At 49.4% G+C, this 15,895-nt stretch overlaps 1 protein-coding gene across 2 annotated transcripts in view; it reads left to right on the top strand.

Moving 5' to 3' along the window:
- The first annotated feature begins 1,078 nt into the window (after window positions 1-1,078).
- NEK6 (NIMA related kinase 6) overlaps window positions 1,079-15,895 on the top strand; it is a 43,263-nt gene continuing 28,446 nt past the window's right edge. For both annotated transcript variants that reach the window (XM_051807586.1, XM_051807587.1), the window contains exon 1: window positions 1,079-1,241. The gene's annotated coding sequence lies outside the window, so the exon portion shown is untranslated. The remainder of the gene's footprint in view (window positions 1,242-15,895) is intronic.

The raw sequence follows: 15,895 nt of genomic DNA, 5'->3' as shown, positions 1-15,895 counted from the left end.
CACACAACAAACCCTCGGTGCTGCGGGGAAGGGCGTCACTGTGTCCCACTGTCTTCTCCAGACAGCTGCAGCACACCTGGAGGAATTTGGAAACACGGAGAGGCCCAGGCACGGGACACACGGGATGAAACCGCAGCCCCATCCCGGGTGCCTGGAGTGATCCCAGCGAACAGCTCTCCCCATCCCTGCTGGGGTCGGCTCCACGCTCATTGCTTGGGGCACTTCAACCCGTCCGGCTTAGGGGACTGACTAAAAAAAAAAAAAGGCATTAGAAAGTGTTCTCTTTAACTGGCAGAGGGCTGGTGGAAATGGTTCCAGAGGTGCACTCGTGCACCGCTCCAGCTCTCGCTGGCGGTAGCGCCGAGCTGTGCCAGCGCGGGGAGTTCCCCGCGAACATCCTGGCAGGAGTTTGACAGAACTGACACTTGTCCAGCCGGGACCGATCGCCCTCCTCCGCCGGGACCGCGGGGGAGCCTCGCTCCTTCCGCTTGTGTTTAATCACGTTCGCTTTCAGGTTTGTGTGCGCTTGTAAAAAAACCTGTTGAATTTCGAACTGAAATTCAGCTCGCCCCGGGCAGCAGCGCTGCAGCCGCAAAGCACAGCGGTTTGGATTCAGGGTTTTCCATGCGAAGCGCTGGACGGATGTGGGGCCGGACCCGTTCAGGCCGGTTCCCGCAGGAACTCGGCGGTGCCTCTCTCAGGCCGTCCCGCGGTGCGGCCCCGGCGGGAGCGGGTCGCGGGGAGCCCCGCGGGCACCGCGCCGGCCCTCGGGGCGGGGGAGGCGCGGGGCAGCGCCGCGTCCCGGGGCAGGAGCGCAGCGCGGCCGGGCCGGGCGGTGGGGCGGGAGGCGGCGGGGCCGGGCCGGGCCCCAGCGCCCCCTTTTCCCCCGATGCCCCCCCGTTCCCCCGTTCCCCAGCGCCCCCCCGTCCCCCCGCGCTCAGGGTGCGGGGCCGGGGCCGGGGCCGGGGGGGGGGGTGTCAGGTGGTGCCGAGCGCGCACGCGCCGCCCCGCGCGCGCCCCCCGCGCGGCCCCCGCCCGGCCTGCGTGGCAGCGGCGGCGCGCGCGCCCGGGCGGGCGGCGCGTGCGCGGGAGCGCGGGGCGGGCGCGCGCCGAGAAGTTCCGTGCGGGACGCGGCGCCGCTCGCTCGGTCCGGAGGGGCTCCCGCACCCGGCACCGCCACCGCCCCGCACCGCACCGCCCCGCCACCGCCACCGCCCCGCCACCGCACCGCCGGGCCGCAGGTGAGCGCGCGGGCCCCGCTCCGCCGGGCCGGGCTGAGCCGGGGCTGTGCCCGCCGCGGGCCCCGGCGCCGCGCGGCCCCTCCGGGCAGCCCCGGCCGGGCCGGGCCGCGGGGCCGGGCGCGGGTGGGCGGGGGAGGCCCGGGCGGGAGCGGGGGGCCCGGGCCGCGGGGCCCGCATGTGCCCGGGCGGCGGCGGGAAGGGCCGGGAACGGCCCCGCACCGCGCGGGTCGGCACCGCTCCCGCAGGATGGGGATCCGCCGGCCTGGCCGCTGGGGCAGAGTCAGGACCGCGATACGGACACGCGTGTTGGCGCGGGCCGGTGTCGCTCGGAGGCTTTGAGGAGGTTTGGGGGTTGGTTCCATTTTAGCCGCTCCGAGCACACGCGCCCCGGCCGAGCCGTGCGCGGCCCCCGCCCCGCCGAGCTGCCCTCGCCGCCCGGCATGTGCCGGTCCCCGGTTCGTGTCCTCGGGAGGACTCCGGGAGTTCCGAGGGCTGGCGGAGAGACCCGCGGGAGGCCCCGAGATCCTGCCCGGCTGCCTCTCGCAGGCGTCTCCTGAGCCCGCAGCTCCCGGCGGTCCCCTGGTCCCGTACCTGCTTCTGCCTCGGGAGATGGGAACTGCGGGGTGACCCCAGCGCTGCGGGGATTGCACACATGGCTCCGGAGAGAGCACATGGTAGAGCTGAACTAGAAAATACCATCTTTTCCTCCCCCACCATGTGCCTCCCTCCAAAGTGTGATTTATGCTTGTTTAGAGTAGCGGTGGATCTCTGAGCCCATCTGTTTGTCTGCCTGTTCACACACATGGAATCTCTCTGCCTATGGTGATTGCCTATGGCGTTATTGCAGGAGAAGTAGTTTGATAGGAAATATTGTAGCAATTACAAGTCCAGTGATGCGAGTTCCTGACACATTGTGACTGCCTTGCTGTCAGCTCTGCGTCTCCTTTAAAGTTCATTTTTGTGAATCACTGTAAGTAACCGTTTAACTTCTGCCGCATTTCTGCAGCTTTTGCGTTCGAGTCGTCTCCTGACATTGCGTCAAACTCTTTCCACTGTTATTTTTTTCCTGTCGACGTTTTTTGTGACACTCGTATTCTCTTAAGCAACAACAAAAAAAGAAGGAACTCCTTTTAGATAAGGGTGTTGCTGCCCCTGTTTCCTCTGGCTCTGAGCCTTAGAGACCTAAAAAAAAAGGGGCTGTGAGGAACTTTTATTATGCTGGAAAAAGAGCATTTTCTGTGGGAAGTGAGATTTCTAGACGGAGCGTGAGTGACTGCTGTCACCCCAAAGGAATTGTCAGAGCAGAGCCAACCTTTTGCTGTACTAACACCTGTGATGTATAAGACGCTTCTGCTTGTTTCCTTTTCCCCTCCTTCCTCTGGAATTCTGTTTCTTGACAAATAGGTGTTTTATGAGAGAGAACAGACATAATTGGAATGTGAGTTTTAATGTACCTTTTCAAATTCTTCACTGTTCATTTTGTCGGGCAAAGAGCAGGTGAAGATGAATAACTTGGACTCCAAGCCCATACTGGGAAACAGGTTTTTTTGGTTGTACTTGCCTTCTGTGAGCCTGCCTGAAAAGTTTCGTGTCAATCTATAACACTGAAATGTACACTGAAAATGTTGAACTTGCACTGGCTTTTCTCATCTCATGTAGTAAGGGAGTCTGTACTGGAGAAAATAGGGGGAGATTATTCTGGGATTTCTCCCACCCTCTGCTTTTGGGCTTTATTCACTCCTACCTGTTGGCCTGAAGGCCTCTTGCAATGGCTTGAAAGAGTTTTTTGTGTACTGAATGAGCTGTTGCTTTCTCAGAGTAAAAAATACTGCCCATATTTTTGTTTGTATAGGGATAGGGGCCAGAAATACCCTTGTGGGTTTTCCTCCTGCTCTGCCCTCTTAGCTGTAAAATGGGGTGGTTACCAGCAAGTCCCCCTCCTGTGCACCTGCAGCCTTCCAGATGTGTAAAAGACTAATTAGTGGATGTATTTTAACATCTTCTCCTCCTTTACACGGTGCCAAATATATTTAACCTCAAGACTCTGAGAGGTGTATCACAACAGCCCAGCTGGCAGTACAGACCAGCCCCCGTGACTGCTGCAGCCACAGCTGGGGCAGGAGGGAGAAATCAAATGTGTTCAGACCGAATTTAAAGCAGGAAAATGGACTGTCCTGGAGGAGCAGAGGAAGATTTCACAAATGAAATTACAGAAGTGGGAACCAGTGAGACCTCTAGGGCTTGTAGGGCTTTTGCTCTGTCCTAAATGAAAGCCTGGTTGGGATCCAGTCCTTATGGAAAATGAATTTAACTGCCCAACTTGTGCTTCAGTTTTTGTCACTCTAATTCGCTTTTCTTAGATATTCTTGTTGCAGAAGAGGTTGTTCATGGTGATCTCCAGTAAATGAGAACAGTAGGTACATGGAACTTCATTTTACAAGTTGGGCTCATCTTCACCATTGAACGATCATCGTGTTTCTAATTGCAACTCCCACAGTTTTGCTACAACTCAACCCTTGTACAGACAGACAGTGCTCTTGGTTCCCTATGGTTTGAGCACAGAATCGTGATTGAGGAAGTCAAGAACAGCCATTCTGCCTGTGACACACACTGCTGCATTTGTGTGGTAAACTCACTTAACCAGTGTGTTTTACCTTTTGTGGGGACACGGTGACTGACTCAGTGTACACCTCTCCAGGTGCTGGACTGTGCTGTGTGTGGCATTTGGCAAGAAAAGGATGAGCCACTGTGGCCCTGGTTCCAGGACAGGCAGGAGGCTCACACGTGTCTGTGCTGCACTCCTGGACTGGACAGGACAGCCTTTCCCAGCACAAAACAGTTAAAGATTGTCTAAAATGGGCAGAATGAACACTCTGTCCTGTTGAAGGCAGAGGCCTTGAAAATAGCTCTTTCTGTTGCTAGATGGTGTTAATGCTGTGTTTATTGTACTCACCCTGCCTTTGCAAAGCTTTTAGTGGCAGCACATGGCAGTGCTCAGCAAGCTCGTGGGCGTTTGCGTTGGTGGGTCTGTGAGTGCAGCAGATAAGTGCAGTTTGTCTGGGGCTGAGCAGAACACACAGCTGGGGGGTCGGTGTCGGGCAGCCCCGGGATGGCCGAGCTCGCCCCACACACTGGGGGCTGTTCCCAAGCTGTGTCCTTGCCTTTCCCAGAGGGGACTGGCACCCGAGGGATCAGAGGCTGCTGCAGTGCAGGGCTGGGCTGTGTGCTGGGGGAACCTGCTGGACCTTCCCTGCTGCTCTCGGGGCCGGGCAGTCTGTTGGCTGCAGAGCATGTTGGATGTGATGGCCTGGAATGGGTCCCTTCCACTCGTGAACTCCACGTTCACTGTAGAGCTGTGTCTCCAAAGGGAAACGGGGAATAAGTACAGTCTCTAGGAGGCAGAAGAAGAGTGTGTTCAAACTGGGAGGTGATGTTGGTATTTTTCCTTTTGAAGAAAAAAACCCAGAAGCCAAAACATTTGCATGCAAAATCTAGATTTAGGTCTTCAGGACTTTAAAGTCACAGTGTTTTTTTTTCCCAGCAGACTGAAATTGCTGCAGTGTGTCTAAATTACGTAGAAAATGGAGGTGTATAAAATATTTTTTAAAAATTTCCTTGCAGGTTTGGGGGTGTGTGTGTTCCTACAGCCAGGTTGGGAGCTCCTGTCTTTAGCTGGCTGAAATGTAGGACAGGGAGGACCCAGGAGGTTCTCTGTGTGGGACCAGGTGGCCGTTCCAGAGCTTGTAAGTGAAGTTTTGTTTAAAAACAGAAGAGCACGGGGAGTTATTTTTAATAGTGGATTGAATGCAGAAGTCTGTAATGTTGTCAGATCCTTTTTGTGGGTAAATAGGTCTTTTTCTATCTTGGCTTATTTTTTATATGCATATTGGATTGGATCAAGATTACTTCGAGTCCTAACCTGTGCTAAGTATTTCAGCATCTGGACTCGCTGTAAGCACCGCTGCTGTCTGGGCAGGAGAAGTCTCTTGGATTGCTTTTTAACATTTTAAAATATTTCAGAAAAAAGTATATTTTTTTATTCAGTTAAAAAGTACATGTGGTTTCCAGTGTTTAGTCTTGTGGCATGGCTTATTACATGGCATGATGCAATAAATTGCAAATAGTTTTATGGTGTCAGTACAATTAATGAAATTAAATTTCTAAATTGTTTACTTCAGCTTGGTGCTACTTTAAGTGTCTGCTCTCAGAGATTCCAGGCAGTGAACAGCTGCCTGTCGCAGATGGGAGAGAAAAAAACCTTCCCCTTAGCTTCTTACTCCTAAAAAGGTTTCCATATAAACCCAGTAGTAATGTAATACAGCCTTTTAGTCAAATTTGAGTTTCCCGTTACACGTTAAGTGAAGCGGCAGCGGAGTCGGATCTATTTGAAACCCGGTGGTGTAAGTGAATGCGACTCGAGGAATTTTGGGCTCCAAAGCATTCTTGAAAGCTCACAGATGCTTGGTGAGCAGGCAGAAGGCATTATTTATTGCATCTCAAAAGGAAAAACGCCTTGCAGGTAGTGCAGGACTCCTGTTGTGTGCTGTGTTTTGGGAAGGTCGGGTGGTGGTGTCTGTCCTGTGCTTGTACTGTGTTTTACCCAAGGAAATCAGGTAGTTTAGAAGCTATCAAGGAAACAAGCAGCAAATCCACATCTTTAATGGAGTCCAGGTGCAATGAAGTCTGAAAAAGAGCAGGTTTGGGGCCGAGTGTTTTCTGCTGAGATCTCAATATGGCAGGAGTGGAGCTTGTGCACAGAACTGCACAAAGTTAAGTGTGAGATTGTGAATTAGATGTGCTGATTTATTGCTCCATGAGCTAATTCACCATGACAATTATAAAACTTATTAAAACAGTTATGACATGCCTGATCACAAAGTGCAGGAGTGGTAAGATCGCTCTTTCTAAATGAAAAAGTTGTTGCTGCTGACATCCAGCTTTTCCCCTTATGGTGGTTTCCTATCTTTTTTTTTAACCCCTCTGGACTATTAACAGGCATTTTACAGTCCCCAGGCATTTCTTAAAGTTTTTGTACTTATTGGCTTTGGGTAACTTTGTTCTCCAGTTCTGGACTCCAACCTTTGTATTGTGCTTGCCATGATGAGTCAAAGGAGGTGTCAGCCCATCCCTGCCCTTGGACAGACCTCAGGCACCAACCCAATGCCTTTGCTTTTTAGGAAGGCAGTTTATTTTCTCATTTTCTCCCGGTGTTGGCTGGTTTGGGTGGCGGTGTGAAGCTGCTGTGCTGGCTCTGTCGGGGCTGGCAGTGCCGTGCTCTGTGCTCAGGGCAGCGGGGTTTGTGGGGCTGCCCCTCCTCACAGGGTTTGTCTCAGTGGGGGGATTGTATCTGTAGCATCAGCTGGACGTTTATTGAAATGTTGTTTTTCCAGGTGTGCAGACGCTGCTGATGCTGTTCCAGAAAGCCCTTTGGGAAACGAGCCTCCTGGTTAGAGGGAAGGGACAGTTCCCAATCCCGTGCTGGCGGTGGCAGGACGGGGTGGGAGCGTGTGAGCTCAGACCCCCGAACTGAAGAACCCAGGGGCAGTAAACCCGAGTGTGGCACTGCCAGAGAAAAGGGCAGAGCTTCCCCTCTGAGCAGGGGGTGATAAGCTCTTCCCCCAGGAGTGGCTGTCCTGTCAGCAGCATCCCCACAGCCCGGCAGCACTGCCAGCACACAGCTGAGGGACCCTCCCGAGGGGTCTCATTTCAGTGCATCCCCCCACCTTTGGGGCCCCAAAACCCCTGGCTATTGGACATGGTGGGACCCCAGGATGGGCTGTGCTGTCCCCCTGGGGGAGGCTGTGGCCATGCTGCTGCTCCCCACACTGTGTGCAGTGAGTAGTGATCTCCTCCCCTGCTGAGGGACATCGAAGGGGACAGAACCCTGCTCAGGGCTGTGACCCTTCCCAGCCCAGCCTGCTGACGGAGCAGGTGCTGCTCCACACCCCGGGCAGGATTTGCAAGTGTTTCGTTTTGCAGAGCTCGGTGACAGATCCTGTTCTCGGGTTCCTTTTGTCCTGGGGCTCTGGGAAGCCCACTTGCTCGGCGGTGGGAAGTGTCCCCGGGCTGCTGAGAGCTCGTGGCGTGCCTGGAGTGGAGCTGGGAGGCCACACTGACGGCACAGAGGGGCTGCATGGCTGGGATTGCTCCCTCCGGGGCCCCGGGCCGGGAGGTGGCCCAGCCGTGCTCCCTTCCCGCACAGCCCTTCTCCTGCTCCGGTGGGGCAGGCAAACACAAGTTACGACTTTTCCTCCTTCCTTAGAGCCAACTGTCCTCTTTGACTCGGGAGAGTAACTTTTTCCTTAACTTAGTGGTTTTTAAACTGTGGAATTGGAGATGAAAATTGCTGCAGATGGTGCAATAATTGGGGAATGTTGACCTGCAGCATGGATTGCAACTTCACAGTACATTCAATACAATCCTTCCAGGAATTTCACTTGAAGTGTCTTGTCCCGTTCTTAACCTTGTGGACACTTGTTGCTGCCATCCTGAAAAGGGGTGGGTTTTCTCCTTGTTGGAACATTTTGTTTCCTGCAAAGGAGCACTCTCAGTGTCAGGTCTGGCTTGGAGGGTCTGTGGTGACTCTGGTTCTCGAGGTGTATGTGTGTCATTACTGTGACAAGAGAAGGGGCTCAGGGTAGAATAGATATCAAACATGAACACAAACATCCCTTCCTCTTTCATTCATGGAGGCTCTGCTTCATTCGTTGTGCTGTTGGTGTTTCATCAGTTCTTCTGTCAGAGTTCTGAAAAAATGAGCCTTGAAAACGTAAAACTGCAACAAAAAACCCCAAACAACCTTCAAAAGGTTTTAAATATATATGAATGTATTCCAAGGAAGCAAATAAGTCACAACTGCGTGTCTGTGCTACCCTTTAATCAGTTGGGAAACCTAAGTGGTGACTCTCAGCTGTCAGCGTATTAAGAACCAGCACTGCCTTTTGTGGAGTCTGTATATACTGAACTCAGGGCCGTGGAGTAAATATTCTTGCTGTGTTTTCATAATCATTCCACTTAGAGTAAGCGCTGCTTGGGTGGGTATTACAAACCTGTTAATCTTTATGGTATTTATAGGGTAATTTTTAACTCCCTTGAGCTCTTTACTTCCTTGTGGGTCAATTACTCAATTTATAACATTCTGTCAGATGTAAGAACTTTACCATCCGAGGGTAAACAGTGCTGGGATGGTTCTCTACCTGTGTTTGCTCTCAGTTCTTTGTATGTTAAGGTATGCAATAACTTACTCTGTGACTAACTTGCTGGGATCTCCTTTAGTCCCCCTGGTTTGTGCCCTGAAGGGGCTGTGGTGACTCACTGCAGCAGGGCAGGTCCTCCCCGTGCCCATGGCCTGTGCCTGTGTGGTGAGACAGTGCCCAGCCCCATCAGTGCCTGTGTGCTGACCAGGGCTGGGGGAGTCCCAAAGGCAGCTGGGGGGGACAGCAGAGCTGTCTTGGGAAGCAAAATGGACTTTTCCCAGCTCCCTCAAGGTGAATTCCTGTTCTCACAGCACAGGATCAGTGTGAGATCAGTGTGGGGTCTTGGCAGTCAGGGGCAGGGAAAGAATGCAGGGTGGGCAGAGTAGAAGCCTTTTGTTTCCATGAGTAAGCTTTTGGGTTTTAATAATCTGATACTACTCAGTTTGTGCTTCAACATTGAAGCTTATTAGAGTAATAGAAGATTGTTATAGAGGGCAGAATACAGTGTGAAATGTGATTTGTCTCTTATAACTAAATGTGCAAGCTCTGTATAATTTTCTTGAAAGGTTAATTCCCAGCTTCTCTTCAGAACATTCTGTGCAGGCCTTTCTGTAGGGAAAAAAAAATTGGACCCAATTTAAATAGACAAGTCTTGTGAATCCTGAAAGAATTTGGGCATTTAGCCCAGGAAAGGGAGAGTTCTCTGCAAGAACTTCATTAACCCTGTCTGTCATCAAAATAAGTAATAAAAGTAGCTCTCCAGACGTTATAAAGAACAGATCCTCTTTGTTTTACCCTGTGGTCTTGATGTGCAGGTACTGGTGAATCATTCTTGTTCTTAAAGGACAACTGTGCCCGTGCAGGAGGGGAGAGGGAGATGTTACCTACAGGGGTACAGAAGGGGGGGTATGAACTAAAGAGCTGCATTAATATTTGGAAAACTGGTGCTGTTAGTTCTGGATGCTCAGGAACGTGCAGAGAAGTGATTTTTATTTAGAAGCAATATTGATAATAGTCCTACTTAGCATATTTGGGGCGGAAAAAACACAAACGTGTTTCCAACGTAGCTATTTTTGTCAGTAGGAAAACATGAAATCCTTTTACACCAGGAAGAGTTTGTGCTTCCGTTTGGCTGTTCCCTGCAGGATCCAGATGCTGTGCAAGCCCTTCCTGCAGTGCCAGCATCTGGTGCCTGCAAGGTCTGGGCAGGTTTTATGGGGCGGCTTTGAAGTTGCCTTTGGATTTGGATCACATGGATCTTTGGATTGGCTGGGCTGCACAGTTCTCAGCATCATTTCCTCTTCCTTCTGATTATGGGAAATGTGAATACTTCAAGCTGTTGTCCTGATGTTTTGAAGTTGGGTGAATAGGTCTCTATCTTGCTCCGTTCCTTTTCCCTGGATTTGGGAGGGATCTGGTGTCTATTAAAGACTCACATATTGGCTGTAGGGAGAAGCTGCATGAGCAAAGTTGGTTACAGGTTCCATGAGCAGGTTCATGGATTTTGAGCCCATCTGACACAGGCTTGCTCTTGTACTTTGATGTGCCTGAGCTTTCCTTCAACATTTGAGAAATTACAGCAATATTTCAGAGGTATCTTTGTGAGGTTTGCTTAATATTTCTCGAGTGCTTGGAATTGTGCTAATTAAAAGGTATTTATCCGTGCTGAGTGGTGGTGTTTCCAATCACATATGTATATAAATATTTGTAGAAAACTTTGTTAGGGTTTAAGGTCATGTGTTTGTTAAACTTTCTGAGAACAGACCGTGCTGAACAGATCCCACATTTGGGGTTTGGGGTTGTAGCAGCAGAGCTTGTTTAGATTTTTTTTTTGTACTTTGGATGTTACATCTGATTTTATCTTAGTGGCTTTGGCTGGTCTGTTTGCCTGTGCTCCTGTGGGAGATGGGTGCTTACAAAAGGTGTCTGACAGGAACGAGCTGTGGAAGTTGTTTGGAATTGTGGTTGTGTCTGGCAGAAACTTATTTTAGAAATTGGCTTAAGCAGGAGGGTTTCACCAGAGCTTGGGAACAACCAGACTGCCCGACTGCTGGGGTTTGGCACCTCCTGTCCCAGGGGTCCCTGGGGGGCTGGAGGGAGCAGGGCCGGGTGTCACACGGGGGCTGTCACCTCGCTCTGTGCCGGGGCTGTGAGGAGCCAACCCCAGCCTGGAGTGGGGCTGCCAGGGCTGTACAGTGTGTGTGTGTGTGTCAGGGCTGCAGGGATGGGACCTATTTCAGTTATGAGTTAATGATGTGAAAATGTCTGGCAGTTTCTGTGAACATATACATTATGAATATATTCCCAGCCTATATTTAATCTTTCCTTCGTCAGAAACGAATGAATTCCAAGGAGGATAACAGAAATGTTCTTAAATAATTTGGCTTCGTGTTGGAAAGCTTTATTGCATTATAAATTAAAATGTGAGCATGCTGTTGCATGCTTGGTAAGCAATACAGTAAAATTCCAGGTAGATTTAGTATGTGTTTATTTTTAACATGTGTTTCGTTAGCAGCAGTGGTGGCCTGAGAGGTCTGTCTGCAATGGTTCAAAGGTTGTAAAAATGAATATAGTGAATCTTTCAGAGGGCTCAAAACTGCAACTAGGAGAATATAAATTACGATATGTTGGCTTCTTTATCTGAAACATATGTAAGTAAAAACTAGTTGGGGAAAAATGCAACCTGCTGTTGCTGTAGCATGGCCATGGTATTATCTCTCTTCAAAGGCACTGTTGTCACTTCAAATGGTGCTGACTGCTGTCCATCCTCAGTTTTGGACGGGAATATGGATTTGGTGTTTACACCTCACACAAACATCACACATAAATATTTACATGTGATGTTGCACTAGGAAATTCCATGCACTGAAATGAGAGGTAGGAACAGTCCCATTAGGCTGGTGAGAAGGAACATTTACCTGATATCACACTGATTATTTAGTCATAAATATAAATCACCAAGTACTCCTGGCACTGATCCTGGGACTGTTTAATGGGAGCCCAGTGAAACCATCCCTTGTAACGGATGGATCGAGCTACAGAGCACCTGAAGGGTGTTCAGGAGACTTACACAGACAGTTATGTCTTGATTTAGGACCAGGTTGTGGGGAGATGAAACTACAACACAGAAGAAATGCCTCCAAACAAAACCCAACTCTTAACTCAGATTAAAAATTTTAAATCCAGAATATTTTGGTTTTAAAGTAAACTGCATGCCCTCCTGGTTGGCAGTGAGAAATGGGCATTTGAACCATTCTCTCCAAAGTGTTGTAGAAACTGCAGGAGCATCTTCAGACAGCATGGTACATTGGGGAGGGGAGAATGCTGTGCCACACCTTGCCATGTGCAGGCCATTTTACTAGATTTCCCCCCAAACTAGAAGACAGAGCATTAGGAATTATAACTTGCTTGTTTAGAATGGGAATATGGACCTGAGCTGGGTGTAGGGAGCGACTGGAAGCAGCGTGGGAAGTCTGACACAGATAGTTCATTATTGGCAGGAAGCACTTGTTTTATTGACATCCATGGTGAGATGGCTCCAAATAGCTTTAAATAGTCGACTTAATGTCATTTTGCTTCTAGGGATGGAACAGTGAATTCCAGTGTCTGTCACAGCATTTGTTCAATGACTATCAGTTGTTGACATGGTAGGAAAAAGCTCTGGGGCTTTTGAGCCCCTTCAGTGCAGTGAGTTAAAAACCACAGCTGGGGTCCTTAGTACTTAAAAATACTGATAAAGAGAATTTTACTTTAAAACACAACTGTTGTTTGTGAGTTTGGTGACTGTGGCTTTTATTACCTTGATCCAGGGCCTGCCCTTTAAAGCTTCCCTGGTACTAAAGGTTGGGAAGTTGATTTCTGCCAGTTTTCAGTTGCCCTTTAGAGTTTGTCAATGAGCATGACTAAAGTTGTACTAGATAATATAATAGATAATATAAACAAGTATCTATTATATAATATATATAATATAGTATATAATGTAAAAGAACGTAACGAGATGATATAAAATTGGTCATGGTTACTAAATCTAACAAAGTTGTGTATCTGTTTATCTTATGTATTGGCTTTAACAGTCTGTTCACAGTTCCATGTATTTTATGCATTCCCAGGCTTTGCAGGTGTAACTCACACTGTGTAATGTCTCTGCCTGTGAATATAGATACAGTTTCATCTTGATTCTAAGCTGAAAATTCTGAAGCTGTTTACTGGTGATTTATCTGCACTTTGTTTACCAGTTTGTGCTATTAATTAACTGCTGAACAATTTTTTGCTGACTCCTATTCTTTAACTCTTTATTTATTTAAATTCTTCATATATATATTTATATAAATAAAAATTCTTTAAGTGTGCTCTTGCAGCATTCTCTCCTGTCTCGAGCATTTCAGTGCCGTTCCTCATGTCGTTTCCTTTAACATTCATATTCATATTCTTTCAGTGTTGGCAGGTGTGTATTTCACATTAACATGAGGGGTTTTTTGGATGTTAGACTGCTATTTGCTTATGGTAATTTCCAGTCATCATAAGGTGACTGTTGAGAGAGATGAGCGGAGAGGAAAAAAATTGTCAGGCATTTACAGTAAATACTCTCTGCTTTTGGAAACGCTGTCAGAAGTTTAATTGTTGGGTTCAAGTAAGTTTGTCATGTGCCAGACAGAATCAGTCTGCTGTAATGAACGGGTTACGCACTCCACCAGCAAAAAGGGAGAGTGAGAAACCAAGGGATGCTCAGGATTTCCTGTCACCTTGCACTGCAGAAGGAACGGGCTGGGCTTTTTAACCTAGCCTGTAATTAGGGTTTGCATGGAAGCATATATTACTGTGCTTGCTTTGCCAGAGCTCTTCAGTGTGATGGATGAGATTTAAAGGTTGATCTGACTAAATTGCAATGAGAATACTAACGACAAAGATATTTCTGTTGTGAACTATTCCTACCAGGCATCATGGCTGTGACAGGAATGGTGTAAGATAATGGACAATAAAAGTCACTCGGAAATAGTACTCTCCTAGGATTGGGCTGCCTTCCCCACAGCACGTGCCCTGAACCACAGTGAGGATGTAATCATGAGCCAGGATCATCATTTAAATATATAGGTAATCTCCTGGAGTATCCTGGCAGATTTATTTTATGAGCAAGGAAGAGGAAGAATATTATTGGGCAGCAGAGAGGAAGAAAGTGTTAGTGCTGTGGTTGTGTTTATTTTGTAAAGCAGTTTGCTCTGCTCTGCCCCTGCAGTGAGCAGTGTCCTGGGGAGGGGGAGCTCCGGCCGGCAGCACATCCCTGCGGGACCGGGGAGCTCTGGGGTGCACTGCCGGCTGTGTCACTGCTGGGTCTGTGTGTGGTGAAAGGTGCGAATTTGTGCAGTAGTTTAATGTGCTTGATTGTGTTTAAACAACTTGTGGATTTCTGGAACTACATCAGTCTTCCTGTTTTGTTTTGTTTTGTTTGTTTTGTTCTGTTCTGTTTTGTTTTGTTTTACATGAGGCACCCAAACAGAGCTGCTTGGCTCCCCCTCTAAGTCCCTGTGTGGTGAGAGGGTATGAGAAGGGTATGAGCTGAGTGGAAGAGCACACATATATGTGTGTGTGTGTGTGTGGTGGGCAGCAGCAGAGCTGAACGCTGGCACACAGAGCAGCTGGTGTGTCTTGCAGGAGGTGAAAAGTGCTGGTACAGAAAACGGTTGTAACACTGAGCACAAACTGCTGCTTTGCCGCCTGCTTGAGAGGTGCACGGTCCTGTCATGTCGATTATACATCTGGGAGCAAATCACTTGGCCTGCAGTGCAGTTGGAGGCATCCCGAGACACATGGTGATACCCAGCCAGACTGGGCACAGCTGTTCCGCGAGGAGCGGCACCCGGGGCACGGGGCGGCTCGGACTGGATGCCAAGATGCTGATGAGGTTCTGCTCCTTAATGAGTGGCTCGTAACTAATGATCCTGGCCTTTGCTCCCGAGTGCCCTGGGCTGTTGTGCCCTGAGAATCCCACCTGTCAGGTACCTGCGAGGTACCAGGGGTGCGGGGGGTGGTTTGTGTTCTGCTGCTGAGCGTCAGATGGACGGGATGGGGGTGTGGGGACACTCAGGTACCCAAGAGGAGCTCCAACTTGGGATGTGGCAGGGCAGCTGGCTGCATGAGAGGGGTTTTGTTCTCCTTGGCTTTGGAAAAACCCCAGGTTACCTGGGAATGCTGCCACTGACTGCAGCAACAACTGTACCACAGAAGGGTGGCAGTCATTTGAGAGAAGAAGCTGCTCATCCCACAGGGGCTTTGGTCATGTTTCCCATGATGATGATCCTGTTCCTTTAGTGGCTTTCTGGAAAGACATGTAGTCCTTCATGCCATTTTAAAAATGGTTTAATTTACAGTCATGGTCAAGACTCAGTCTGAAAATGTTTGACACTGCAAAGCTTTGCAGGAAATTCAGAAGCGGGAATAAAGGAGCTGTCACCTGAGAAGGAAAAGTGCAGAGCTTTTAGGACAATGCAAAGTAAAAATGTGCCCGTGCCAAGAGTGTACCTTGGACCTTTTTTGACACAACAAAGTGCCTTCGTGGTGTTTGGTGGCTGCTGTTTAAGCCCCTCTGTGAAGCCCCTTGCTGGGGATCCCCTTCCCCTCTGCCCTGGCTGTGCCAGCAGCCCAGAATAGCCGAGCTGCCAGCCCGAGCAGGACACGCTGTCCTGGAGGTGTCAGGAGCTGTGTCATGTGAGCTGGGCTGGATCTCTTTTCAAAGCTGCTATTCTGTTCCTCCTCCTTCCTCTGCTTCCAGCTGGGCTGGGTTAGGGCTTTAAACGAACAGTGCCTGAACCCAAATCCTGCCCCGTTCCCCTACCCCTCGTGGCACGTGGGATCTCCTGAGCTGTCCAGGCCCCACAGGAAGGAATTGTACCTTGAGCTTCCTCGTGGAGAGTTATGGTCCTGTGAGGAACGTCCCAGACCTGTGGGTGATCAGGTGATTCAGGTTCCCATACTCAGAAGTAAATCCCTGTCCTTGTTTTGAGCTCCAGCCCTTTCTGAAGGCAGGACACAGTGGATACACAGTCGGATCCCTGTTCAACCACAGACACTTCACCCAGCGCTGTCTGGACGTGCCTTTGATGGGGGCTGTGCATGGGAAGTGTCTGGATTCCTGTGGAGCTCTGTGGTGAGGTACCTGTGGCCTGCAGGGTTTGCTCTGTGCCTGTGGACTTGGAAGAGAGAGAACATGTGGTACATTGTCCCTTCAAGTAAACAGCCTTTCTCCAAATCTTGATTAATAACATAATTAAGATCATTCCAGCAATGTAATGTAAGGTAGGAATTTCATAGGACACTTCAACACTGATATTAAGAGACATAGTTTTATTTAAGTATTCACCTGGTTACTGATAAAGCTACAGATGCTCGAGGCAGAAGGAATCTTAAATTCGAACTTCTTCACACTATCAGTGATTCTCCTCCCACTGAAGTTTCATGGTACTA

The sequence above is a fragment of the Manacus candei genome, unplaced genomic scaffold (assembly GCF_025592945.1).
Source record: "Manacus candei isolate 608988 ecotype Guabito, Panama unplaced genomic scaffold, ASM2559294v1 h1tg000071l, whole genome shotgun sequence".
Taxonomy (NCBI): Eukaryota; Metazoa; Chordata; class Aves; order Passeriformes; family Pipridae; genus Manacus; species Manacus candei.
Note: the sequence above shows the minus strand (reverse complement) of the source record. Positions and strands in the feature narration are given on the sequence as shown.